Below are 26,362 nucleotides of genomic sequence, written 5' to 3' on the forward strand. Positions count from 1 at the left end.
GGACTGTAGAGGGAGGAGTCAAGATTAAACAGTAAACCGCCCCCCCTAAAGAAAAGTCTAGATCCGTCCCTGCCCTCAGCAGAGTGAAGAAAAAAATATTCTTTTTAAAAATCAATTAAATAATACTTGTGAGTCAAAAACAGACAAACCAAGTAGATAATCCTTTCAAATATAAATAGATATGCTATTAGCAATCCAAAAAGCAAAAAAAAATACATGTTTTAAAATTTTTTAATCAGCGCTCGCCAGCAAAGTGAGGCGGAATGAAATTGACGAAATTACTGTCGAAAATCACTGTTGTTGATTCGACATTCTTCAATTGAATATACTTTTGTCGAAAAACCACATTTTTACCATTGCAGACATGTCGAATTTTGAAAATGACAAATTGCAAAAAGTCGAATCTGAAACGGCAGGTTTTTTGTCGAAAAGTACTGTATTGCATTGTCGAATCAGTTTTTACTGTCGAAAATGCCCCGTTTTTCGACATTTGCGGCAATTTGACCGCAATTGCATATACCCCATAGTCGGAAACAGCACCACAAAGTTACAACAAAATCGCTTTATTGACAACAAAATGAGTGTTGATTAGTGCAATTATTCTGTTATTTGCTTCAGTGCAATAATAAAAATAAAATAAACGAATTCTATTGGTTTCCCATGGATGATTCGGATATAGATCTCACAAAGAATGTTTTCCTATTATTTCTTAAGGGGGGGGGGGGTACACAGAAAGGGTAGTGGATAAGTGGAATCCATCAGAGGTGGTAGAGGCTGTAGAGCAGGGGTGGGCAATTATTTAAGCTGAGGGGCCACTTGACACTTTCCTGTCAGTATTCGAGGGCCGCACACAAAATAGCAGCCCCCCCCCCCCCCCCCTCCATGCGCCAAAAATATAGGGTTAAAACTATAGGCTTGTGTGGAAGGGGCGTGGCCAAAAAATCATACAGATTCATATTAGGCTACACAATAGTCTCCATTATTTAAATGATGCCACACAGTAGCGTCACTTACACACATTACACCAGGTAGAGCCCCTTTTACATTACAGCAGGTAGAGCTCTCTTTTACACACTGTGGGTGGGGGTGGGGGGAGGGTTTGGGTTAGGCTGCAAGGAGTGGAGGTTAGGGTTGGGCACCGCCCTCGGAGGGTTAGGGTTAGGCTACTGGGGGAAGGGCCCTAGGTTTATGCAGCCATGGGGGGTGGTTAGGGTTAGGCACCAAGGGAGGAGGTTAGGGTTAGGTTGCGGGGAGGGAGGGTTAGGGCGTTGGGAAGAAGGGAGAACACCCCTTACTCACCCCTGTCAGTTTCGAGATATCGGGATCCCAGCGTCTGTATTTTGAACGACGGGATCCCAAGTGGCGGTGAATCATACTGATCCAACACATACACAGAGCTACATATACAGAGTTACACAGACACATATACAGAGTTACATATACATAGTTACACAGACACATATACAGAGTTACACAGACACATATACAGAGTTACAGACATACAGTATACATAGAGTTACACAGACACATATAGAGCTACAGACACATATAGAGCTACAGACACATATACAGAGCTATAGACACATATAGAGTTACACAGAGACATATACAGACACATACACAGAGTTACAGGCACATTATCATTTACAGTTACACAGACATAATATAATTTATGGTCCCTCATACCTTAAATGAAAGACTGTCACTGCATGAAAACTTTGACTTCTTTGGAAGCCCATCATCCTACCTGCCATTCATAATAAAGTGCAGGAGCATCAGGGCTGTGCTCCGTACTGGATAGCCCCGCCGCCTGCAGGGACACTACTTCCTCCTTTCTTCTTTCTGATAATCAGGGATGGCCCATTAAAGGAGGGGGGCCCAGGACACATGCCCCGAGAGACCCCTGCTACTGAGAGCCCACCATTCTCCGCACGGCAAAGCAGTCCTTCCCCCTGTCTCAGAGGCGGAGCTTCGCATGGCTAGCTGGGTGAGTGAGAATAGCAGGGGGAGGAGGAGCTGCGCTGACGGAGAAGGGGGAGAGATCACATAGTGCCGGCTGCGGCAACAGAGCCGCGCTGCCGCAGGCATCAGCTCGCAGCCGCTGCTGGTGACCTGGGCTAGAAGCTGGCCGGGACAATGACAAGCGGCCCTGTCGGGCCGCTTGTCATTGCATGCAGGTGGGAGGCAGCGGGCCGGGCAGGATCGGTTCGCGGGCCGTATTTTGCCCACCCCTACTGTAGAGCAACATGCTTGGGATAGGCATGTGAATATCCTTACCAGGGCTTAAAGTGGTCCTGGAGAGGTGGGGGAACTCATGCCCTTTATCACCTGCGCGCCGTAGGCGCGCGCCGCAGAAGGGGGTGTGGCCTCACTAAGAAGGGGCGTGGCCACACAATAGTGCCCCCAATTAAAAATCCGCTCCATTACACCTAATTACATCACTGTTACTTTAACGTTAATGAAAAAACTGAGCCAGCCTAAAACTACACCTGCAACCTGGGAAGCATGTAACCCAATGCACAGCCAAGATGGGGGTAGGGGACCCCAGCTGGATACATACAGAGCAGTATCACTATATATACACAGCGAGGGGGTCTCACCCCCGGTACTCACAGAAAGATCCCGAACAGCAGTGCAACAACTCCGAGCTCCTGTAGCAGCACCCTCATCGTCCACTGCAGGGGCAAACACAGGATTTGGTAGGATGGGGGTGTGTGTGTGTGTGTGTGTGATATATAAATAAAATGCCCCCGCACACACACTGGGACTGCAGACTGTACATACACACGCACACTGGGACTGCAGTCTGCCCCACCACACCATGACTGCAAATTACAAACACACACTGGGACCGCAGACTGTCCCCCCCCCCCCCACACACACACACACAGACACTTAAACTGCAGAATACATTACACACATGCTCACCCCCCCCCCCCCCCCCCCACACACACATATACACAATGGGACTGCAAATTACACACACACACACACACACACACACACACACACACACACATATGCTGGGACTGCAGATAGTACACACACACTCCCCCTCTCCCTCCTTCCCCAGGGACAGCAGCAGCTCACACACATCTGACCTCTGTAATAATGGGAGGCACTGGCAGCTGTGGACTGGAGCCGAGGAAGACGGAGTTCCTGCCGATGAGTAGTGCAGTGAGTGTCTGCAAAAGCTCTTGGGAGCTTCCTGGTCCCCTGCACTGCTTGGAAAATGAAAGGGCTGCACGGAGCTGTACCGCGGCAGCACAGATCACAGTTCAAGCTTGAGGCTTCTCTCACAAATAAATAAACAATGGCCCTCATTCCGAGTTGATCGGTCGGTATTTTTCATCGCATCGCAATGAAAATCCGCTTAGTACGCATGCGCAATATTCGCACTGCGACTGCGCCAAGTAATTTAACAATGAAGATAGTATTTTTACTCACGGCTTTTTCATCGCTCCGGCGATCGTAATGTGATTGACAGGAAATGGGTGTTACTGGGCGGAAACACGGCGTTTTAGGGGCGTGTGGATGAAAACGCTACCGTTTCCGGAAAAAACGCAGGAGTGGCTGGAGAAACGGAGGAGTGTCTGGGCGAACGCTGGGTGTGTTTGTGACGTCAAACCAGGAACGACAAGCACTGAACTGATCGCACAGGCAGAGTAAGTCTGAAGCTACTCTGAAACTGCTAAGTAGTTTGTAATCGCAATATTGCGAATACATCGGTCGCAATTTTAAGAAGCTAAGATACACTCCCAGTAGGCGTAGGCTTAGCGTGTGTAACTCTGCTAAATTCGCCTTGCGACCGATCAACTCGGAATGAGGGCCAATAATCGGTGCACTGCGATGGGTCTGCCTGGCAGTCCTCCTGCATCGCAGTGCAATGATTATTATTTATTTATTTGCTTGTTTGTGAGAGAAGCCTCAAGCTTGAACTGTGAAATGTGCTGTCCACCGGCATCATAGGGATTGGGACAGCCCGAGGCACTGCACTGGAGGGAGGCGGCTATCCGGGGACTGCACACTGCTAGATGCTGGAGAGAGGAGGGAGCACACCTCTGTCAGTGGGACGGAGGAGTAGCAGGGTGCGTCAGTGGGTCCCAGCTGTAGTGAGGTTTGACGTTGTCAGCAGCCGTCAGCCATTCCTGCGGACCTGCTGCTGATCAAAAGAAGAGGCCGCTCTTTGAATCTGATTATGGCGCCGATTGTGCATCAATCACGGCTGGCGGACCGCCAGCCAATGAGAAGATGCCACTAGGCAGCTTCTCATTGGCTGGCGCTGTGCGCGAGCCATGATTGGCTCACAGGCTCACCCAGTTGGAAAAAAAAAAGCCTTGCTTTCTTTTTATTGGCAGCCGGTCCGCCCATGAGCCAGGATTGGCTGGCGGGTGCTGCAAGCTACCAAGTGCACTGATCAGACGCTAGTGGTCGGACGCTAGTGACGGAACGCAGTTCCGCCCCGTTCCGGCCCACTTTAAGCACTGATCCTTACAAAGAATTAAGGTTCAAAAAGGGTTGAGATTACCTAAAGGATAAAAAAAAGGGGCAGACTAGATGGGCCAAGTGGTTCTTATCTGCCGTCAAATTCTATGTTTCTATGTTACACATAGCTATTTTTGCTTAACTTCTTAGCAATCTGACTAGTTTGATTAGAAATTAAGTACACATCTCGCTCTGTGTGTGTATACCCCATAGCGTTAGCGATGCGCGGCCCCACAAGTTAAGCTAACCTGGCAGCCTGCCCTGAGCTCAGAGTGCCTTACCTGTCTTTTATAGGCAGGAATGTTTCACCTTCTAGCAAAATTTATGATCCTTTTCATTTTAAAGCTACAGTACCACTTACTTAAAACATTTTACTAATGCAGAGGTTCTCAAACACATGTGGAGCTCATTATTTCAGTTGTGATTCTGTGAGAAGACCTGCAAAACATGCACTGTGTGGGGTCCTGAGGACCGAGTTTGGGAACCTGTGTACTAATGTTATATTGTAGCCTCACAGCATTGGGATCTTAGGGGGTAATTCTGAGTTGATCGCAGCAGGATTTTTGTTAGCAGTTGGGCAAAACCATGTGCACTGCAGGGGAGGCAGATATAACATGTGCACAGAGAGTTAGATTTGGGTGGGTTATTTTGTTTCTGTGCAGGCTAAATACTGGCTGCTTTATTTTACACTGCAATTTAGATTGCAGATTGAACACACCACACCCAATTCTAACTCTCTCTGCACATGTTATATCTGCCTCCCCTGCAGTGCACATGGTTTTGCCCAACTGCTAACAAAGATCCTGCTGCGATCAACTCAGAATTACCCCTTTAATTCAATTCCAACCAGTGTCCTGTTTGTTCATATGCTCTTCCTGTGTGGGAGAGGGGGAAGGGGGGTGGGGTTTCCTCCATTTTGCTCCTGTTTCTTGCAGCACAACAAAAGTATACGGTAGGTTAGGTGGCTTCTGACAAAAGTAAACTCTAGTGTCTGCGCTTGTGCATTGGGGATGTAGATTGTAAGTGCCACTAAGACAGGAATTGATGCGAGTAGCTAAAGTAGTAAACTTCCCCAACATGACCCTCTCCAGGAGGGACAGAATGCTCTTCTTCTGGACATTTCTCTTAATTTATGATTGCCATCACCTGTGTTGAACATGTTAATGGATAGGAAAGGTGTTTCAGCACAGGTGAGGGCAACAATAAATAAATTAATTGGAAAGTCCAGGAGCAGAGCATTCTGTCCCTCCTGGAGAGGGTCATGTTGGGAGGTATGAAGTAGTCTCTGTAAACAGCTGCATTCAGGGGTGCTGAGAGTGGTAGGAAAGGGGCTTGGTATTAAGGGACTCATTCAGATCTGATCGTAGATGTGCTAAATTTAGCACATCTACGATCAGTTTCTCAAATATGCGGGGGACGTCCAGCACAGGGCTAGTCCGCCCCACATGTCTGACTCTACCCCCCCGCAAGGGTGCAAAAGCATTGCACATCGGCAACACTTTTGCACCCGCTGAGTAGCTCCCTGCCGCGTCCCGGGTTGCAGCGGTTGCGTGTGATGTCATGCAGCAACCACGGCCCACCCCTGCAACAGTCCGGACACGCCTACATTGTCCGTACCACGCCCCGCCAATGCTGTACTAACGCCGTTGGCACGCCCCCTCCCACCCCCCCCCCCCCCCCCACCTCTGCCTGTCAATCAGGCAGAGGCGATCGCAGCCCAGAGATGCTTTTAGCATCTCACTGGGCTCCCGGGGTGCACACTCCACACAAAAAATTCAGACTGATCGCTGCCACTGCAGCCATCCAGTCTAAATTAGCCACTAAATACCCAGGCTTACCATTGTCTGAGGCAGGGGCATTTTAAGAGAGGAGAGGGCCCGTGTGCAGAGTCCGAGTGGGCCCCTCCTCTCCATGGCGCCGCAGGCTCCGGCACTGTGCTGGAGTCTACTGCACATGCGCTGGTCTCCGGAAACATGGCGCCCATCATGGTTCGAAGACAAATTTCATACTGCGCATGTGTGGAGGCCATTTTCGGTGGGACTTTTGCTGCGGCTGCTGTGCCCATCGTGGGACTCTGGAAAGGTGTTACAACAACATAGGCGCAGTGTGTGCGATGTGGGCCCCATCTGGACCAATGATAGAAACGCCAATGGTCTTAGTGGCCTAGTGGGGGCCCGGTGAGCAGTGGATGAGAAGAAATGTTTGCCTGTGCAGCTTCACACTTGCGTACATTGCATTTTGCATTGTTTTTTTTTTTGACCCATACCTCCCAGAATTTATCAATGGCTCCTTTCTTTTCCAAGCCCAAAATCTGATTTGTAGTCCTGGCTGCATTATGTGTGTGCTATAGAAATAACAGCTCATAAATAGAACAACTGAATTAATGTGACACCCCAGGCAGAGGTACAGGAAGGTACAAATTCTAGTAGTCCTGCTCATCTTTCTTTGCCTGAAGAACTTGATGCAATAGTTCAACAGTGCATAAAGTTTTGAAAGAGCAACAGCTGGTTTAATTGAGGAAATCATCAGAAGAGAGAATACAGTCACATCCATTCATTACAATAGCAGCTCAAGAAGTGACGGAACTGGGAAACAGACAGTGCAGATGCTCCACTAGCAAATGATACAAACCCATTCTACATCTAGAACAGAATAATTTATCTTCAAAATGTAAAAATCACAGCCTTCTCCACAGGCCATCAGATAACACATGAACACACATTTAAACAGAAGCAGCAATATTTACCAGCTATAATGGAGTATGTTGTAACAAGACAGCACATGGATTATCTTTCCAACCAGCCAACTGGTAAAACATGTGAGCAAACCACAAGTGTCCATTTGCTCCTAAATATCAGAACACACACACACACAGACGAAGATGGACTCTCAGACTAGCTGATCAACCATTTTCCAGCATTTCAGAGCGAATGGTAGATTGTTGTTTGCTCCCATACATTACCAGATTATTCGTTACAACCAGCTAACTAGTCTGGTTGGAAAGTTAATCTTTGGATGTGTGGCTGTCTTTCAGGTCATATTCATTATCTTTTATTTGTCACAATTCCTACACTCCCCATTCCAATGTTTGTAAGTGAAACTATTCACCATCCTGAAATGGCGAAAAGCTCCCAATTCTCTTCACACGCTTGTGCAGCAGAGGAGTTTGGGAGGGGGGCCGCGGCGGTAGCGGACCTCTGCAGCTGGACAGACCTGGCAATAAGGTTCCGACAGATGGCTGTAGCTGGACAGAGCAATAAGGTGCCGGTGGGTGTGGTGGTGGTGTGGAGGGGGGCGGCTGCAGCTGGACACAGCAATAAGGTGCCGGTGGGTGTGGTGGCGGTGCGAAGGGGGGGGGGGGGAGCGGCTGTAGCCGGACAGAGCAATAGGATGTCGGTGGATGTGGTGGGGGGAGGGCCGGCTGCAGCCGGACAGAGCAATGAGGTGCCGGTGGGTGTGGCGGTGGTGGTGCGGAGGGAAGGGGGGGCTGCTGTAGCCGGACAGAGCAATGAGGTGCCGGTGGGTGTAGTGGTGGTTGTGCGGAGGGGGGGGGCTGCAACTGGACACAGCAATAAGGTGCCGGTGGGTGTGGTGGTGGTGCAAAGGGGGGGGAGGCGGCTGTAGCCGGACAGAGCAATAGGATGTCGGTGGATGTGGTGGGGAAGGGCCGGCTGCAGCCGGACAGAGCAATGAGGTGCCGGTGGGTGTGGCGGGGGTGGTGCAGAGGGGAGGGGGGCAGCTGCAACAGGACAGAGCAATGAGGTTCCGGTGGGTGTGGTGATGGTGGTGTGGAGGGGGGGCGGCTGCAGCCGGACACAGCAATGAGGTGCCGGTTGGTGTGGTGTGGTGGTGGCGGGGGTGCAGAGTGGGGGGGGGGGGGGGCGTCTGCAGATGGACAGAGGTCTGAGGTGATGGGGGAAGGGGGAGTGGGCGCAGCATGAAAAACACACAGCAGACAAGTGTGTGATGCGGCTACAGAGGGGAAAGTTATCACTTTCTGAAACACTGTCTTTTGAAAAAGACCAGTTTTTCAGAAGTGATAATTTTATAATGAACAGTGAAAAAAAATGTGAAAGAATACAGTGAGAATGGAAACTATGAATTCTCATTGCACAATTTTTTCATCATAAATACGCCTTATAGTTATAGATGAGTCCTGTTCCGAGCCAGGCTCTGGTTTTCCCGCCTGACTCGGAAACCAGAACGAGGCAAAACATCATCATCCCGCTGTCGGATTCTCGCGTGGTTTGGATTCCATATAAGGAGCCGCGCGTCCCCGCCATTTTCACTCTGGCATTGGAGAGTGTAGAGAGAGGACGTGTCTCCGTCCTCAGTGTCCTCTGTGGTAGTGTCTTGTGCTGTATTTGTCCAGTCACAGTGTTTGTGTCCTCTTGCTTCCATATGTCCATTGCTGCTGTGTTGTGCTGCACCAGACCAGTGGTAGTGTCCTGGCCATCAGTCATTCCAGTGACCAGGCAGTTACAGTGGTATACGCTGCTGCTATATGTCCACTGCTGCAACAACAACAACAACAACAACTCCTCCTCCCTTACAGTGTTGCTGTGTTGTGCTGCCATGGTAGTGTCCTAGCCATCAGTCATTCCTGTGCCGCATATTGGGGGTAAATCCGAGTTGATCGCAGCAGAAATTTTGATAGCAGTTGGGCAAAACCCTGTGCAGTGCAGGGGAGGCAGATTTAACATGTGCAGAGAGAGTTAGATTTGGGTGTGGTGTGTTCAATCTGCAATCTAAATTGCAGTGTAAAAATAAAGCAGCCAGTATTTACCCTGCACAGAAACAAAATAACCCACCGAAATCTAACTCTCTCTGCACATGTTATATCTGCCCCCCTTGCAGTGCACATGGGCCCTCATTCCGAGTCGTTCGCTCTGTATTTTTCATCGCATCGCAATGAAAATCCGCTTAGTACGCATGCGCAATATTCGCACTGCGACTGCGCCAAGTAATTTAACAATGAAGATAGTATTTTTACTCACGGCTTTTTCATCGCTCCGGCGATCGTAATGTGATTGACAGGAAATGGGTGTTACTGGGCGGAAACACGGCGTTTTATGGGCGTGTGGTTGAAAACGCTACCGTTTCCGGAAAAAACGCAGGAGTGGCTGGAGAAACGGGGGAGTGTCTGAGCGAACGCTGGGTGTGTTTGTGACGTCAAACCAGGAACGACAAGCACTGAACTGATCGCACAGGCAGAGTAAGGTTGAAGTTACTCAGAAACTGCAAAGTAGTTTGTAATCGCAATATTGCGATTACATCGGTCGCAATTTTAAGAAGCTAAGATACACTCCCAGTAGGCGTAGGCTTAGCGTGTGTAACTCTGCTAAATTCGCCTTGCGACCGATCAACTCGGAATGAGGGCCATGGTTTTGCTCAACTGCTATCAAAATTCCTGCTGCGATCAACTCGGAATGAGGGCCCTTGTGATATATAATGCCCAAAAAAATAATGGAGAACAAAAATTTGGAGGATAAAATAGGGAAAGATCAAGAACCACTTCCTCCTATTGCTGAAGCTGCTGACACTAGCCATGACATAGGCGATGAAATGCCATCAACGTTGTCTGCCAAGGCCGATGCCCAATGTAATAGTAGAGGGCATGTAAAATCCAAAAAGCCAAAGTTCAGTAAAAAGACCCAAAAAAAGAAATGTAAATGGTCTGAGGAGAAACGTAAACTTGCCAATATGCCATTTACGACACGGAGTGGCAAGGAATGGTTGAGGCCCTGGCCTATGTTCATGACTAGTGGTTCAGCTTTACATGACGATGGAAGCCCTCATAACTGAGGCCTTGACACTTATGTTAGTATTAGACATGCGGCCGGTATCCGCCATTAGTGCAGTGGGATTTAGACAATTGATGGAGGTATTGTGTCCCCGGTACCAAATCCCATCTAGATTCCACTTCACTAGACAGGCGATACCGAGATTTCGCCATTTAATTCCAGTAATTTGGACGTATAATTCCAGTAAATTTGCCATTTAATTCCAGTGATTTGGATGTATCATTCCAGTGATTCGGATGTATCATTCTAGTGATTTGGACGTATCCTTCCAATGATTTGGACGTTTCCTTCCAGTGGGAATTGTTTGTGTCGCTTGGCTTAGTCATACAGCTGCCTCATTGCACCTCTTCTACATCTTTGCATGAGGTGCTGTTTGGGCCTAGTTTTTGAAAAGTGCCATCCTGTCTGACACTGCAGTGCCACTCCTAGATGAGCCAGGTGTTTGTGCTGCACACTTGTGTTGCTTGGCTTAGTCATACAGCAGCCTCTGTGCACCTCTTTTTCTTCTTTGCATCATGTGCTGTTTGTGGACAAGTTTTTGAATAGTGCCATCTTGTCTGCAACTGCAGTGCCACTCCTAGATGAGCCAGGTGTTTGTGCTGCACACTTGTGTTGCTTGGCTTAGTCATACAGCAGCCTCTGTGCACCTCTTTTTCTTCTTTGCATTATGTGCTGTTTGTGGACAAGTTTTTGAATAGTGCCATCTTGTCTGCAACTGCAGTGCCACTCCTAGATGGGCCAGGTGTTTGTGCCACACGCTTGTGTCGTTTAGCTTGATCATACAGCCACCTCAGTGCAACTTTTAGGCCTAAAAACAATATTGTGAGGTGTTCAAAATAGACTGTAAATGAGTGGAAATTAATGTAATTGAGGTTAATAATACCGTAGGAGCAAAATTACCCCCCAATTCTGTGATTTTAGCTGTTTATTAAAAATCATCAAGATCCAAAACCAAAACACGAAAGGGTGGTTTTGGTAAAACGAAGCCAAAACCAAAACACGAAAGTGGAATTAGAACCAAAACACGAAAAGTGCCAGTCGCACATCTCTAATTATAGTGTTCTAGACCTTAATCCTCAAGTTCCCCCAATTGGTTATGTTTAGAGAACGTCTTTCATCACGCACAGGTGAGTTAATATATTTTGCTGGGTCAGTAATCATCCCACCTGCTTCCACAGACAAAAATCCTCAAATCATGACCTGTAATACCCCTTTTAAAAATGCATTCCTGAGTCCAGCCTAGGTCACATCAGCTTGAAACCCGTTCTGGCTGGACCTGAGATATTGCCAGTGCTTACCTCTGCAGGCACTTGGTGATGACATCATCTCCAGGCACCAGGACTGTGCCTGGAGTCCATGTTCACCAGTGGTGCAAGTAAAAAAAAATGTCTTACAGGTACTGTGTGTGCGCACGCCCAAAAAATGGGCGTAGCCGAATGCCACATGGGGCGCGGCCAATGAAAATGGGGGCGTGATACACATATGGGGAGTGCCAGATACACATATGACCCCAAAAGTGCCAGATATACATTGCCCCAGAGTGCCAGATACACAAATGCCCCAGAGTGCCAGATACACAAATGCCCACAAAGTGCCAGATTATAATTGCCCCCCCCACCCCCCCTCTACCTGCTCACTGCTGCCTCTTGTTTCTACCATCCTGTTTGAGGGGAGTAGAGCGCAATGCAGTGCCTCTCCTGCCCCTCAATGCTGGTGAAGTCCGGTCTCTGCAGCTCCAGAGGTGAGTATCTTAAATGAGGCGCCGGTTCATTAGCCAATCAGAGTTCGCGGACCAGAAGCCAATCAGGAGCCGCGGCTGTCGGTCCGCGAGCTCTGATTGGCTAGCAAACAGGTGCCTAATGAGATTCACCCCACCGCCGCCAGAGACCGCAGGACATCCCAGTGAATTAAGGGGCAGGAGAGGCCATGCGCTCTCCTCTCCTCACATAGTAGCCAGCGGGAGGCAGGTATGGTGGAACGGCGTACCAGCTGGGAATTTCTTACCAGTACACTGTACCGCCATACTAGCAGCACTGCTGTTCACACTGCCCTGTAACCAGAGTCCTTTCCGGAACCAATCCTGCAATCTAGCCAGGTTGGATTCCTGGGTCATTGGACCTAGGTTACACCGAGCTATGGGTTATTGCGGTGGTGTAAAAGAGGTATTAGTTGTACTTGAGGATACTGAATGATAATCCCTGTTCTTGTCAGGTCTGTAACTGTGTCTGTTCCCGGAGGTGGCACTAGTGGGTCAGTGGTGGTGCGGTGGAGGAAACGAGGAGGCTGTAGAAGATTCCTGCGCATGTGCGCAATGATATTATTTATTTAGCACACAAAGTTATGACAGTCACTGAAGCACAATAACCATGCTTGCCTACCTGACCCTCTCCATGAGGGAGAAAATGCTCTGTTCCTGGACTTTCCTGGTAATGTATGATTGCCCTCACCTGTGGTGAGCTAGTTAATTAATGAGAAAGGTGTTTCACCACAGGTGATGGCAATCATACATTACCAGGAAAGTCCAGGAACAGAGCATTTTCTCCCTCATGGAGAGGGTCAGGTAGGCAAGTATGACAATAACAATACTGATGATTTGAGCAATGAAGCTGACAGAGGTATAACTACAGTCTCAGGTAATGATCTGTAAACCAGTGAGGTTAACAACAGTGGTGACCAGCCTGGAAGCCAATGGCAAACATCGATGGTCAACTTGGAAGTCGATGGTAGCAGGATCAATTTTGCAGATGATGATAATGCAACTAATGACAGTGAACACAGGCAATAATAACTCCGGTAATTGGTCTGGAAACCAACAGCAATAGATTCACACAGTCTGTATATATGCACAAGTCCACAAAGCCAAGCAAAGCCAAAGCAGGAGACAGTTTGTAAATTGCAAACTGGTTGTTTTAAGTGCCAGATGGAGTAGCACAGTGCTGAACGCAGATAAACAACACACAGGTGAGAATGGTAAGTAGCACCTGGAGAGAGTCTCTTACTGCATGCAGAGGTGGAAGCTGACTGTGGAAGGAGTTGTAGCAGAGCTGGATGGCAGGAGCCTGTAGTTCCATGGAGACACTGGAGCAAGGAAATCACTGGAGACAGAAGACTGGAGCCAGGAGCCGCTGTATGCTGGATGTGATGTATTGTTCAAGGCAATGAAACTGAGCCGATGTTCTGGATTTATATCCCCTGGTCAGTAGGCATTGGATGCTTGAATCCTGTATGCAGACACAGCGCAGGATTGGGTGTTTACAGGTCAGCTTACCGCAAGTGTCATGGCGGTGCCCATGCTGCACAGATGTTGGGTACACACTAGATCAGAGGTTCTCAAACTTAGTCCTCGTGGGCCCACACAGTGCATGTTTTGCAGGTCTCCTCACAGAATCACAAGTTAAATAATTAGCTCCACCTGTGGACCTTTTAAAATGTGTCAGTGAGTAATTAATACACCTGTGCACCTGCCGGGTTACCTGCAAAACATGCACTGTGTGGGCCCACGAGGACCAAGTTTGAGAACCTCTGCACTAGATGGACTTCAGGGGTACACAATGACAATGGGCACAACGCCCGCGGACAGAGCATTCACGCAGCCGCAAACTGGGGTCATGACCTCCGGAGGCCTGCACACCAGCGCGTCGGTAAGTGAGATGCCACTGAACGCTGATTCCTGACAGTTCTAATGCAGTTCTAAAAGTAGTCTTACTATACTATTCCTTTAAACTGGGACACTCATGAGGTTCTCTAGCGGCTTAAAACCAGGTGGAATCAGCTTTTAATTAGAGATGAGCGGGTTCGGTTTCTCTGAATCCGAACCCGCCAGAACTTCATGTTTTTTTTCACGAGTCCGAGCGACTCGGATCTTCCCGCCTTGCTCGGTTAACCCGAGCGCGCCCGAACGTCATCATGACGCTGTCGGATTCTCGCGAGGCTCGGATTCTATCGCGAGACTCGGATTCTATATAAGGAGCCGCGCGTCGCCGCCATTTTCACACGTGCATTGAGATTGATAGGGAGAGGACGTGGCTGGCGTCCTCTCCGTTTAGACACTTGATTTACTAATTTTGGGGAGCATTAGGAGTACTCAGTAGTGTACAGTGCAGAGTTTTGCTGATAGTGACCAGTGACCACCACTTTTATTTATAATCCGTTCTCTGCCTGAAAAAAGCGATACACAGCACACAGTGACTCAGTCACATACATACCATATCTGTGTGCACTGCTCAGGCTCAGGCCAGTGTGCTGCATCATCTATATATATTATATATCTGTCTGACTGCTCAGCTCACACAGCTTATAATTGTGGGGGAGACTGGGGAGCACTACTGCAGTGCCAGTTATAGGTTATAGCAGGAGCCAGGAGTACATAATATTATATTAAAATTAAACAGTGCACACTTTTGCTGCAGGAGTGCCACTGCCAGTGTGACTAGTGACCAGTGACCTGACCACCAGTATATAATATTAGTAGTATACTATCTCTTTATCAACCAGTCTATATTAGCAGCAGACACAGTACAGTGCGGTAGTTCACGGCTGTGGCTACCTCTGTGTCGGCACTCGGCAGCCCGTCCATAATTGTATATACCAGTGACCTAACCGTGGTTTTTTTTTCTTTCTTTATACATACATACTAGTTACGAGTATACTATCTCTTTATCAACCAGTCTATATATTAGCAGCAGACACAGTACAGTGCGGTAGTTCACGGCTGTGGCTACCTCTGTGTCGGCACTCGGCAGCCCGTCCATAATTGTATATACCAGTGACCTAACCGTGGTTTTTTTTTCTTTCTTTATACATACATACTAGTTACGAGTATACTATCTCTTTATCAACCAGTCTATATATTAGCAGCAGACACAGTACAGTGCGGTAGTTCACGGCTGTGGCTACCTCTGTGTCGGCACTCGGCAGCCCGTCCATAATTGTATATACCACCTAACCGTGGTTTTTTTTTCTTTCTTTATACATACATACTAGTTACGAGTATACTATCTCTTTATCAACCAGTCTATATATTAGCAGCAGACACAGTACAGTGCGGTAGTTCACGGCTGTGGCTACCTCTGTGTCGGCACTCGGCAGCCCGTCCATAATTGTATATACCAGTGACCTAACCGTGGTTTTTTTTTCTTTCTTTATACATACATACTAGTTACGAGTATACTATCTCTTTATCAACCAGTCTATATATTAGCAGCAGACACAGTACAGTGCGGTAGTTCACGGCTGTGGCTACCTCTGTGTCGGCACTCGGCAGCCCGTCCATAATTGTATATACCAGTGACCTAACCGTGGTTTTTTTTTCTTTCTTTATACATACATACTAGTTACGAGTATACTATCTCTTTATCAACCAGTCTATATATTAGCAGCAGACACAGTACAGTGCGGTAGTTCACGGCTGTGGCTACCTCTGTGTCGGCACTCGGCAGCCCGTCCATAATTGTATATACCAGTGACCTAACCGTGGTTTTTTTTTCTTTCTTTATACATACATACTAGTTACGAGTATACTATCTCTTTATCAACCAGTCTATATATTAGCAGCAGACACAGTACAGTGCGGTAGTTCACGGCTGTGGCTACCTCTGTGTCGGCACTCGGCAGCCCGTCCATAATTGTATATACCAGTGACCTAACCGTGGTTTTTTTTTCTTTCTTTATACATACATACTAGTTACGAGTATACTATCTCTTTATCAACCAGTCTATATATTAGCAGCAGACACAGTACAGTGCGGTAGTTCACGGCTGTGGCTACCTCTGTGTCGGCACTCGGCAGCCCGTCCATAATTGTATACTAGTATCCAATCCATCCATCTCCATTGTTTACCTGAGGTGCCTTTTAGTTGTGCCTATTAAAATATGGAGAACAAAAATGTTGAGGTTCCAAAATTAGGGAAAGATCAAGATCCACTTCCACCTCGTGCTGAAGCTGCTGCCACTAGTCATGGCCGAGACGATGAAATGCCAGCAACGTCGTCTGCCAAGGCCGATGCCCAATGGCATAGTACAGAGCATGTCAAAACCAAAACACCAAATATCAGTAAAAAAAGGACTCCAAAACCTAAAATAAAATTGTCGGAGGAGAAGCGTAAACTTGCCAATATGCCATTTACCACACGGAGTGGCAAGGAACGGCTGAGGCCCTGGCCTATGTTCATGGCTAGTGGTTCAGCTTCACATGAGGATGGAAGCACTCAGCCTCTCGCTAGAAAACTGAAAAGACTCAAGCTGGCAAAAGCACCGCAAAGAACTGTGCGTTCTTTGAAATCCCAAATCCACAAGGAGAGTCCAATTGTGTCGGTTGCGATGCCTGACCTTCCCAACACTGGACGTGAAGAGCATGCGCCTTCCACCATTTGCACGCCCCCTGCAAGTGCTGGAAGGAGCACCCGCAGTCCAGTTCCTGATAGTCAGATTGAAGATGTCAGTGTTGAAGTACACCAGGATGAGGAGGATATGGGTGTTGCTGGCGCTGGGGAGGAAATTGACCAGGAGGATTCTGATGGTGAGGTGGTTTGTTTAAGTCAGGCACCCGGGGAGACACCTGTTGTCCGTGGGAGGAATATGGCCGTTGACATGCCAGGTGAAAATACCAAAAAAATCAGCTCTTCGGTGTGGAGGTATTTCACCAGAAATGCGGACAACAGGTGTCAAGCCGTGTGTTCCCTTTGTCAAGCTGTAATAAGTAGGGGTAAGGACGTTAACCACCTCGGAACATCCTCCCTTATACGTCACCTGCAGCGCATTCATAATAAGTCAGTGACAAGTTCAAAAACTTTGGGTGACAGCGGAAGCAGTCCACTGACCAGTAAATCCCTTCCTCTTGTAACCAAGCTCACGCAAACCACCCCACCAACTCCCTCAGTGTCAATTTCCTCCTTCCCCAGGAATGCCAATAGTCCTGCAGGCCATGTCACTGGCAAGTCTGACGAGTCCTCTCCTGCCTGGGATTCCTCCGATGCATCCTTGCGTGTACCGCCTACTGCTGCTGGCGCTGCTGTTGTTGCCGCTGGGAGTCGATGGTCATCCCAGAGGGGAAGTCGTAAGCCCACTTGTACTACTTCCAGTAAGCAATTGACTGTTCAACAGTCCTTTGCGAGGAAGATGAAATATCACAGCAGTCATCCTACTGCAAAGCGGATAACTGAGTCCTTGACAACTATGTTGGTGTTAGACGTGCGTCCGGTATCCGCCGTTAGTTCACAGGGAACTAGACAATTTATTGAGGCAGTGTGCCCCCGTTACCAAATACCATCTAGGTTCCACTTCTCTAGGCAGGCGATACCGAGAATGTACACGGACGTCAGAAAAAGACTCACCAGTGTCCTAAAAAATGCAGTTGTACCCAATGTCCACTTAACCACGGACATGTGGACAAGTGGAGCAGGGCAGGGTCAGGACTATATGACTGTGACAGCCCACTGGGTAGATGTATGGACTCCCGCCGCAAGAACAGCAGCGGCGGCACCAGTAGCAGCATCTCGCAAACGCCAACTCTTTCCTAGGCAGGCTACGCTTTGTATCACCGCTTTCCAGAATACGCACACAGCTGAAAACCTCTTACGGCAACTGAGGAAGATCATCGCGGAATGGCTTACCCCAATTGGACTCTCCTGTGGATTTGTGGCATCGGACAACGCCAGCAATATTGTGTGTGCATTAAATATGGGCAAATTCCAGCACGTCCCATGTTTTGCACATACCTTGAATTTGGTGGTGCAGAATTTTTTTAAAAACGACAGGGGCGTGCAAGAGATGCTGTCGGTGGCCAGAAAAATTGCGGGACACTTTCGGCGTACAGGCACCACGTACAGAAGACTGGAGCACCACCAAAAACTACTGAACCTGCCCTGCCATCATCTGAAGCAAGAAGTGGTAACGAGGTGGAATTCAACCCTCTATATGCTTCAGAGGTTGGAGGAGCAGCAAAAGGCCATTCAAGCCTATACAATTGAGCACGATATAGGAGATGGAATGCACCTGTCTCAAGTGCAGTGGAGAATGATTTCAACGTTGTGCAAGGTTCTGATGCCCTTTGAACTTGCCACACGTGAAGTCAGTTCAGACACTGCCAGCCTGAGTCAGGTCATTCCCCTCATCAGGCTTTTGCAGAAGAAGCTGGAGGCATTGAAGAAGGAGCTAAAAGGGAGCGATTCCGCTAGGCATGTGGGACTTGTGGATGCAGCCCTTAATTCGCTTAACAAGGATTCACGGGTGGTCAATCTGTTGAAATCAGAGCACTACATTTTGGCCACCGTGCTCGATCCTAGATTTAAAGCCTACCTTGGATCTCTCTTTCCGGCAGACACAGGTCTGCTGGGGTTGAAAGACCTGCTGGTGACAAAATTGTCAAGTCAAGCGGAACGCGACCTGTCAACATCTCCTCCTTCACATTCTCCCGCAACTGGGGGTGCGAGGAAAAGGCTCAGAATTCCGAGCCCACCCGCTGGCGGTGATGCAGGGCAGTCTGGAGCGACTGCTGATGCTGACATCTGGTCCGGACTGAAGGACCTGACAACGATTACGGACATGTCGTCTACTGTCACTGCATATGATTCTCTCAACATTGATAGAATGGTGGAGGATTATATGAGTGACCGCATCCAAGTAGGCACGTCACACAGTCCGTACTTATACTGGCAGGAAAAAGAGGCAATTTGGAGGCCCTTGCACAAACTGGCTTTATTCTACCTAAGTTGCCCTCCCACAAGTGTGTACTCCGAAAGAGTGTTTAGTGCCGCCGCTCACCTTGTCAGCAATCGGCGTACGAGGTTACATCCAGAAAATGTGGAGAAGATGATGTTCATTAAAATGAATTAAAATCAATTCCTCCGCGGAGACATTGACCAGCAGCAATTGCCTCCACAAAGTACACAGGGAGCTGAGATGGTGGATTCCAGTGGGGACGAATTGATAATCTGTGAGGAGGGGGATGTACACGGTGATATATCGGAGGGTGAAGATGAGGTGGACATCTTGCCTCTGTAGAGCCAGTTTGTGCAAGGAGAGATTAATTGCTTCTTTTTTGGGGGGGGTCCAAACCAACCCGTCATATCAGTCACAGTCGTGTGGCAGACCCTGTCACTGAAATGATGGGTTGGTTAAAGTGTGCATGTCCTGTTTTGTTTATACAACATAAGGGTGGGTGGGAGGGCCCAAGGATAATTCCATCTTGCACCTCTTTTTTCTTTTCTTTTTCTTTGCATCATGTGCTGATTGGGGAGGGTTTTTTGGAAGGGACATCCTGCGTGACACTGCAGTGCCACTCCTAGATGGGCCCGGTGTTTGTGTCGGCCACTAGGGTCGCTAATCTTACTCACACAGCTACCTCATTGCGCCTCTTTTTTTCTTTGCGTCATGTGCTGTTTGGGGAGGGTTTTTTGGAAGGGACATCCTGCGTGACACTGCAGTGCCACTCCTAGATGTGCCCGGTGTTTGTGTCGGCCACTAGGGTCGCTAATCTTACTCACACAGCTACCTCATTGCGCCTCTTTTTTTCTTTGCGTCATGTGCTGTTTGGGGAGGGTTTTTTGGAAGGGACATCCTGCGTGACACTGCAGTGCCACTCTTAGATGGGCCCGGTGTTTGTGTCGGCCACTAGGGTCGCTAATCTTACTCACACAGTCAGCTACCTCATTGCGCCTCTTTTTTTCTTTGCGTCATGTGCTGTTTGGGGAGGGTTTTTTGGAAGGGCCATCCTGCGTGACACTGCAGTGCCACTCCTAGATGGGCCCGGTGTTTGTGTCGGCCACTAGGGTCGCTAATCTTACTCACACAGCTACCTCATTGCGCCTCTTTTTTTCTTTGCGTCATGTGCTGTTTGGGGAGGGTTTTTTGGAAGGGCCATCCTGCGTGACACTGCAGTGCCACTCCTAGATGGGCCCGGTGTTTGTGTCGGCCACTAGGGTCGCTAATCTTACTCACACAGCTACCTCATTGCGCCTCTTTTTTTCTTTGCGTCATGTGCTGTTTGGGGAGGGTTTTTTGGAAGGGACATCCTGCGTGACACTGCAGTGCCACTCCTAGATGGGCCCGGTGTTTGTGTCGGCCACTAGGGTCGCTTATCTTACTCACACAGCGACCTCGGTGCAAATTTTAGGACTAAAAATAATATTGTGAGGTGTGAGGTATTCAGAATAGACTGAAAATGAGTGTAAATTATGGTTTTTGAGGTTAATAATACTTTGGGATCAAAATGACCCCCAAATTCTATGATTTAAGCTGTTTTTTAGTGTTTTTGGAAAAAAACACCCGAATCCAAAACACACCCGAATCCGACAAAAATAATTCGGTGAGGTTTTGCCAAAACGCGTTCGAACCCAAAACACGGCCGCGGAACCGAACCCAAAACCAAAACACAAAACCCGAAAAATTTCAGGCGCTCATCTCTACAGTTTTAATGTCAGCCGGCCACAGAACCTGTGTAGCACAAGAGTACCCTGGTTTAAAAGGAAAGGGGCAGATTTAACGAGTGATATTCTCATTTTTAATGATAAATGGTGCTCTAGCCAATCAGCTCCTAACTGTCATTTTTCAAACACATGACAGTTAAGAGCTGATTAGAATAGAGCACAATTTATCATTCATCATAACAAAACTATCACTCGTTAAAGCTGCCCCATAGTGTGGTGAACCTAATACCACTTTTACACTGAAGCTAAATCCTGGGTTATCCAGGGCTGCCTACTCTCCCGCATTCAGCAGGAGGCTCACGTTTTTTGAATGAGCCTCCCGCTGCCCCGTTAAACCTCTGCATCCTCCCATTTTTTTTGCGCTGCCTGCCGAAAATGCAGATTGCGCGAGTCCAGAATGGCAGGGGGCGGGGACCGCATGGGACGTCATGATGAGGACTCCTTTCTTTCAAATACCGGCCGCCGCTCCCCACAATACATGTACGCTGTGGTCTGCATGCCGCCCACATCATGACGTTGCCCATGCAGGTCCCGCCCCCGACATTCCGCACATGCGCCATCCGCATTTTCGACGAGTCATGAATGCTGGGGGTGGGGACTGCATGAGTCACTTCATGACGTGTTCCTTATTTAAATGGACGCATTGGAGAGGAGTGATCTTTAATGAGCGGCAGCGTCACTGTGAGTGAAGGGGGAGGGGCATGACGAGAGTACGTCATGTGCTCCGGGACCCTCTCACTTGCACCAGCCTTAAGCCCCTGCCTAGCCTAGCTACCTGACCAGGAAGCAAGTAGATGATGACAGGAGCTATAGCAGAGTTGCGTTGGGGGTAACTGCAGTGCCAAGGTCAGGAAGTCCACCTCACAAAATCGATCTGCCTGGATGCCTTCCCGGCTGCCCACCCATTACAATTACGGGAGGGGGAGAAGCACTGGAGCTGGCGGTGGACTCAGTGTCGGACTGGGGCATGTAGGGCCCATCGGGGGAATGCAGTGGTAGGGCCCATGTTTAGGGGTGTGGTCAGTCTGCAGAGGGGGTGTGGCCTGCCACCTCATTGATTTGACTAAACATTAGAGAGTGCAACGTCTGGGCCCCTTCATAAATACTGTATATACAGTAAATTCAGCTGCTGCATGCATGATAATGTACCAGATTAATAACAGCAATGCACTGTAGAAAATACACCATTGTCTACTATAAGGTAACATATGTGTAATGTATAATTCAAGTGCACAGTCTGGAACCTGATCCTTAGAGCAGGAGGTGGGGCTCCGGGCAGTGGGGCCCACCGGTGGTTTCCCCTGTACCCCTGTGGGCCAGTCCAAGCCTGGGTGGACTGCATTCTAAGGTACAGCCTCACAGTCACACTGCTTGTACTGCTGAAACAGGACTCCAGGTCAGCCCACACGCAGCAAGATGACGTCAGTGAATGACTCTCATAATGAGTCTCTTTCACAACCCCCAGGACCTACATTCCAACCCCGATCTCCCGTTACTGTTGGCACCCCCCTCCCCCTCCTCACCCTTCAACTTTCCCTTTCACTCACAGTCAATTGCCTTGTCCCTGTTTGTTCAACCTCCCTCTCCCCCACATCACTGCCTTTTGCCCTGTGTATTGGTCTCTTGTTAATTATTCACACCCTGGCAGGGCGTCATTTAGATTTAGTGCAGCTACAGCTCTGGCTTGTGCAGGAGAATGTATTTTGCATAAAATCCCCTCAATGGAGACAGACACTTAATCCCCTGCTAGACATTTCTGTGGACAAGCTGACATCCTAGCAGGTTCATATTTATTTTAGAAAAAAAAATATTTATCTGTAATAAGTTTTGGGCACTTGAATGTACGCTCCTCTATAGATCTTGCAAATTAGAGGGCTGTTTAACAGAAGCATAATGCAATTGCTTCCAGGTCCAACATAGGGGTTCAGACTGCAACCCAAAATCATAGATTCCGACCCTCCACACATTCAGCAGGAGGCTCCCACTATTTGGCTGAGTCCCACGCTGCCCCGCAAATTACCATACAGCTTCTGGAATTTCCCCCCTTCTCCTGTGAGAATCCAGACTGCGCATGTGTGAGTCCAGAATTAATGGGCATGGGGACTGCAGGAGAGACGTCACAACGCATGAGATCATGTTGCTGAAAGGCTGGCCACCGGCACTGCAGGCTTGTGGGTAGCAGTGGCCAAGCACACAGTACAATAGTACTAGCACCCTAGATGAGGAGGCTTTTTCTCAGCGGCAGTGGCAAAAGCAGCAGGGGTGGTAGCAGTGGCCTCTTCTCCCCTAAAGGTGGCCTGTTTATAAAAAACGGAGAGGACAGTGGCGTAACTACCGAGGGTTCAGGGGGTGCAGCTGCTATGTGGCCCGAGCTGCTTCCAGGGCACGCTGCTCCCCCTACACCCAGACATGGGCTGCCTCCAGTGGCGGATTTAGGGCCTCCATGTAATTTATGAGAACTTTTTTATTATAAAAACTAAAAAGCTATTGAATCGGGAGTCATATCCCGCTATACGGTGGGGGCCGGGGATGGTCAGACGCTCACAAAACTCCCATCACCGACTCCAAAGTTCAGTCATCTTCGCTTTGTCTCTCTGCCACCACCTGGAGCTGCTTGCTGATCGGAGCAGCTTCCTGAGCTCCCCGCCGGGTCCCGACACTGCATTCTTCCGCCTCTCGATATGTGCACCCTGGCAGCCATGATGTGCGCTACCTGCGGAAACCCTCCCGTCCTGAACACAGGCTTTCCCATCCGCGGCTGGAGTAGGACATAATAGAGCTTCCGACTTCCGCAAGTCTGACCTGCAGAGCACTTCCAGGACATCTGTGGTAGACTTCGGTGCAGCTAGCGTGGCGTGCGCTGTGGCATCCCTGTCTAGCATATGTATCTCCCTCCAGGTTAGCTGTGGCGATGTGTGTGAGTGTGGGGGGGGGGGGGGGGGGTGATGAGGGGAGTCCTGGGACTGGGTCAAAGCTGCCATCTTGCTGTGACTGCCATCATGTATGCTGTTCTGCTAAGGGGTCACCCCTTGCCCCCCCCCCCCCCCCACGCTCCTCCCCAGACATTGGCGGACCCTATCGCCATCTGTATTCAGATGCCCCCCATTCCCATGCCTGTGGACCTTCACTAATATCTTCCTTTTTAACAACTAAACGGTGTATTAAAGACCATTTGCTGCTCCCTACTTACCACTGCAGATCCCAGCTACCTCAGATTTGTTACCTATTGTAAACTCTCTCTGTTACCCTCTGCCTCTCCCCTGCATCACTATCTCCCTGTCTCTCCTGTCATCCTCTGCTTCTCCAAAGCATCACCTTCTCCCTGTCACCCACTGCCTCTCTCCATCACCTTCTCCTTTTCTCCCATTGCCTTTCCCCGTCTCCCTTTCCTGTCACCCATTGCCTCTCCCTCTATCTCTCTCTGTTACCTCACTCTACTGTCACCCACTGCCTTTCCCTGTCATCCTTTACATCACCCGCTGCCTCCCCCTGTCACCCATTCTCTGGTGTCACCCACTGCCTCTCCATGTCACCCGATGATCTCTCCACGTCATCCACAGCCTCACCCTCTGCGCACGCTCCTGGAACCCCCCATTTCCAAGTCATGGTGCCCCCTCTGTCATTTTGTTCTGGATCTGACCTTGGCTGCCTCCAAGGCCCGCTGCTCCCACACCTTCACCCTCGCACATGGTGAGAACAGCTGCCATAGCTGGTTGCACCCCTTCCACCGCAGGCTGCAGTTACATGGAGGATGTAGAGGGGGGGAGGGGGGCCCTTCCTGGCCAGCTCCAAGTGTTCAGGACGGACAGGTAATGTATCTCCTGATTGTGTCCCCCCTCCCCGACTTTTCCCCCTCTCTCGCCTGTCCCTGATACTCACTACCTTGCTCCTCTCTTTCTCTCTCTCTCTCACTGAGACTCTCTCTCTCTCCCTGACAGTCTCTCTCTGACACTCTCCCCTGGATACTACACCCCCTCTCTCCCTGATACTTTATCTCTCTCTACTAACACTGTCTCTTTCCCCCACTCTCTCTCTCTCTCTCTGACACTATCACTCTCTCTTCCTCTCTGACACTCTCTTTCCCCCACCCTCTGCTGTGTAATGTAGCTGTGATGTCAGTATGTAGCCCTGCTGTGTAATGTAGCTGTGATGTCAGTATGTAGCCCTGCTGTGTAATGTAGCTGTGATGTCGGTAAGTAGCCCTGCTGTGTAATGTAGCTGTGATGTCAGTGTGTAGCCCTGCTGTGTAATGTAGCTGTGATGTCAGTGTGTAGCCCTGCTGTGTAATGTAGCTGTGATGTCAGTGTGTAGCCCTGCTGTGTAATGTAGCTGTGATGTCAGTGTGTAGCCCTGCTGTGTAATGTAGCTGTGATGTCGGTGTGTAGTCCTGCTGTGTAATGCACAGTGGGGCAAAAAAGTATTTGGACAGTCACCGATTGTAACAATAAGGAGAAAAGATGACTCTTTTGTGGGCACACTCTTAACTTTAAACAATATATAGATTAGTCAGAATAGATTAAAAATCAGCTTTTAATGGTTTCACAAAATTAAGATAGTCAGTGGTTCATGAAGAAAATACCAGTCCACAAGTGACAATATATTTAAATAGCACGAAGTGCTGATACGAGATAGAAACTAAATGCCGGCTGACGGAGTAAGTTCTGAGTATTGTAAGCAATAGCTTAAATATTAGACGGTACGTTCCAATGGTAAGTAAATCCCTGTCCTGTGTTTCATGTCAGAATAAACAAATGATACAGTCTGGATACTAATTTATCTTATGGGCAGACATATATATATCTCAAATCCAGCCAATGTATGAAAGGAAAGTAAAAGGAGTAGGAAATGAGATGGCAGAGTGAATCTGCTGTCAGTGTTAGATACTGTGCGTGCTAAACCAATATAAGCTCTACTAAACTGAGTCTTCCTCAATGGTCACCCACTTGAGTACTGACCCAGCCCAACACTGATTAGCTTCCGAGATCGGATGGCTTTGGGCGTTTCCAGTGTGGTATGATAGTAGAGAGAGTGAACAATGATTGGAAGCTCTGGAATCACTGATGAGAGTTCACGAATTACAGTTATTCAGGACAGATGACAGAAATAGGCCAATAGGGGAAACCAGATGGATCTGCTGCCAATGTTAGACATGGACGTGGCCCTGAATCAATGGTGAGAGTCCATGAAATGAAGGAGAGGGAGAAAGTAAGCAATGATACCAGTCTAGTTTGACTAATGAGAATTCTTCCACAAAGGATCCAATTTATGGCAATAGCTGAATAGAATGCAATATTAATGTACTGAATTTGGCTGGATTATTGATAAGTGCCAGGTAAAGTATAGTCTCTGTAAATATAGTTATCTACTAGATAGTAATCAAAAATGCCCAAATACAGGATGTCTGAGATAAAGAAACAGACAGATGAAAGAACATAACAATGTAACCGGCAGAGTGTATCGAAGTATCCAACTGTGGGATGTCTGTAATAAAGAAACAGAACCAGATGACAGAAAAACTGTAACAAAAATACAAAGGTGTCTCCTGACTTGGAAAGGCCTAATAGGGTTCAGAGTAAATCACTGCCAATATCACAATACATGTATACATCGATAGTAAACTTTGATAATAGCGAAAATGAATAAATATTG

General features: G+C 48.5%; 1 protein-coding gene and 1 pseudogene across 2 annotated transcripts in view; both read right to left on the bottom strand.

Annotated features, from left to right (window-relative positions):
• LOC134969285 (transmembrane protein 272-like) overlaps positions 1 to 26,362 on the bottom strand; it is a 182,328-nt gene that overhangs the window by 149,140 nt on the left and 6,826 nt on the right. The window lies entirely within an intron of this gene.
• LOC134971363 (5S ribosomal RNA) lies at positions 25,620 to 25,738 on the bottom strand (annotated as a pseudogene).

This window comes from Pseudophryne corroboree, chromosome 11, assembly GCF_028390025.1.
Source record: "Pseudophryne corroboree isolate aPseCor3 chromosome 11, aPseCor3.hap2, whole genome shotgun sequence".
NCBI classification, from domain to species: Eukaryota; Metazoa; Chordata; class Amphibia; order Anura; family Myobatrachidae; genus Pseudophryne; species Pseudophryne corroboree.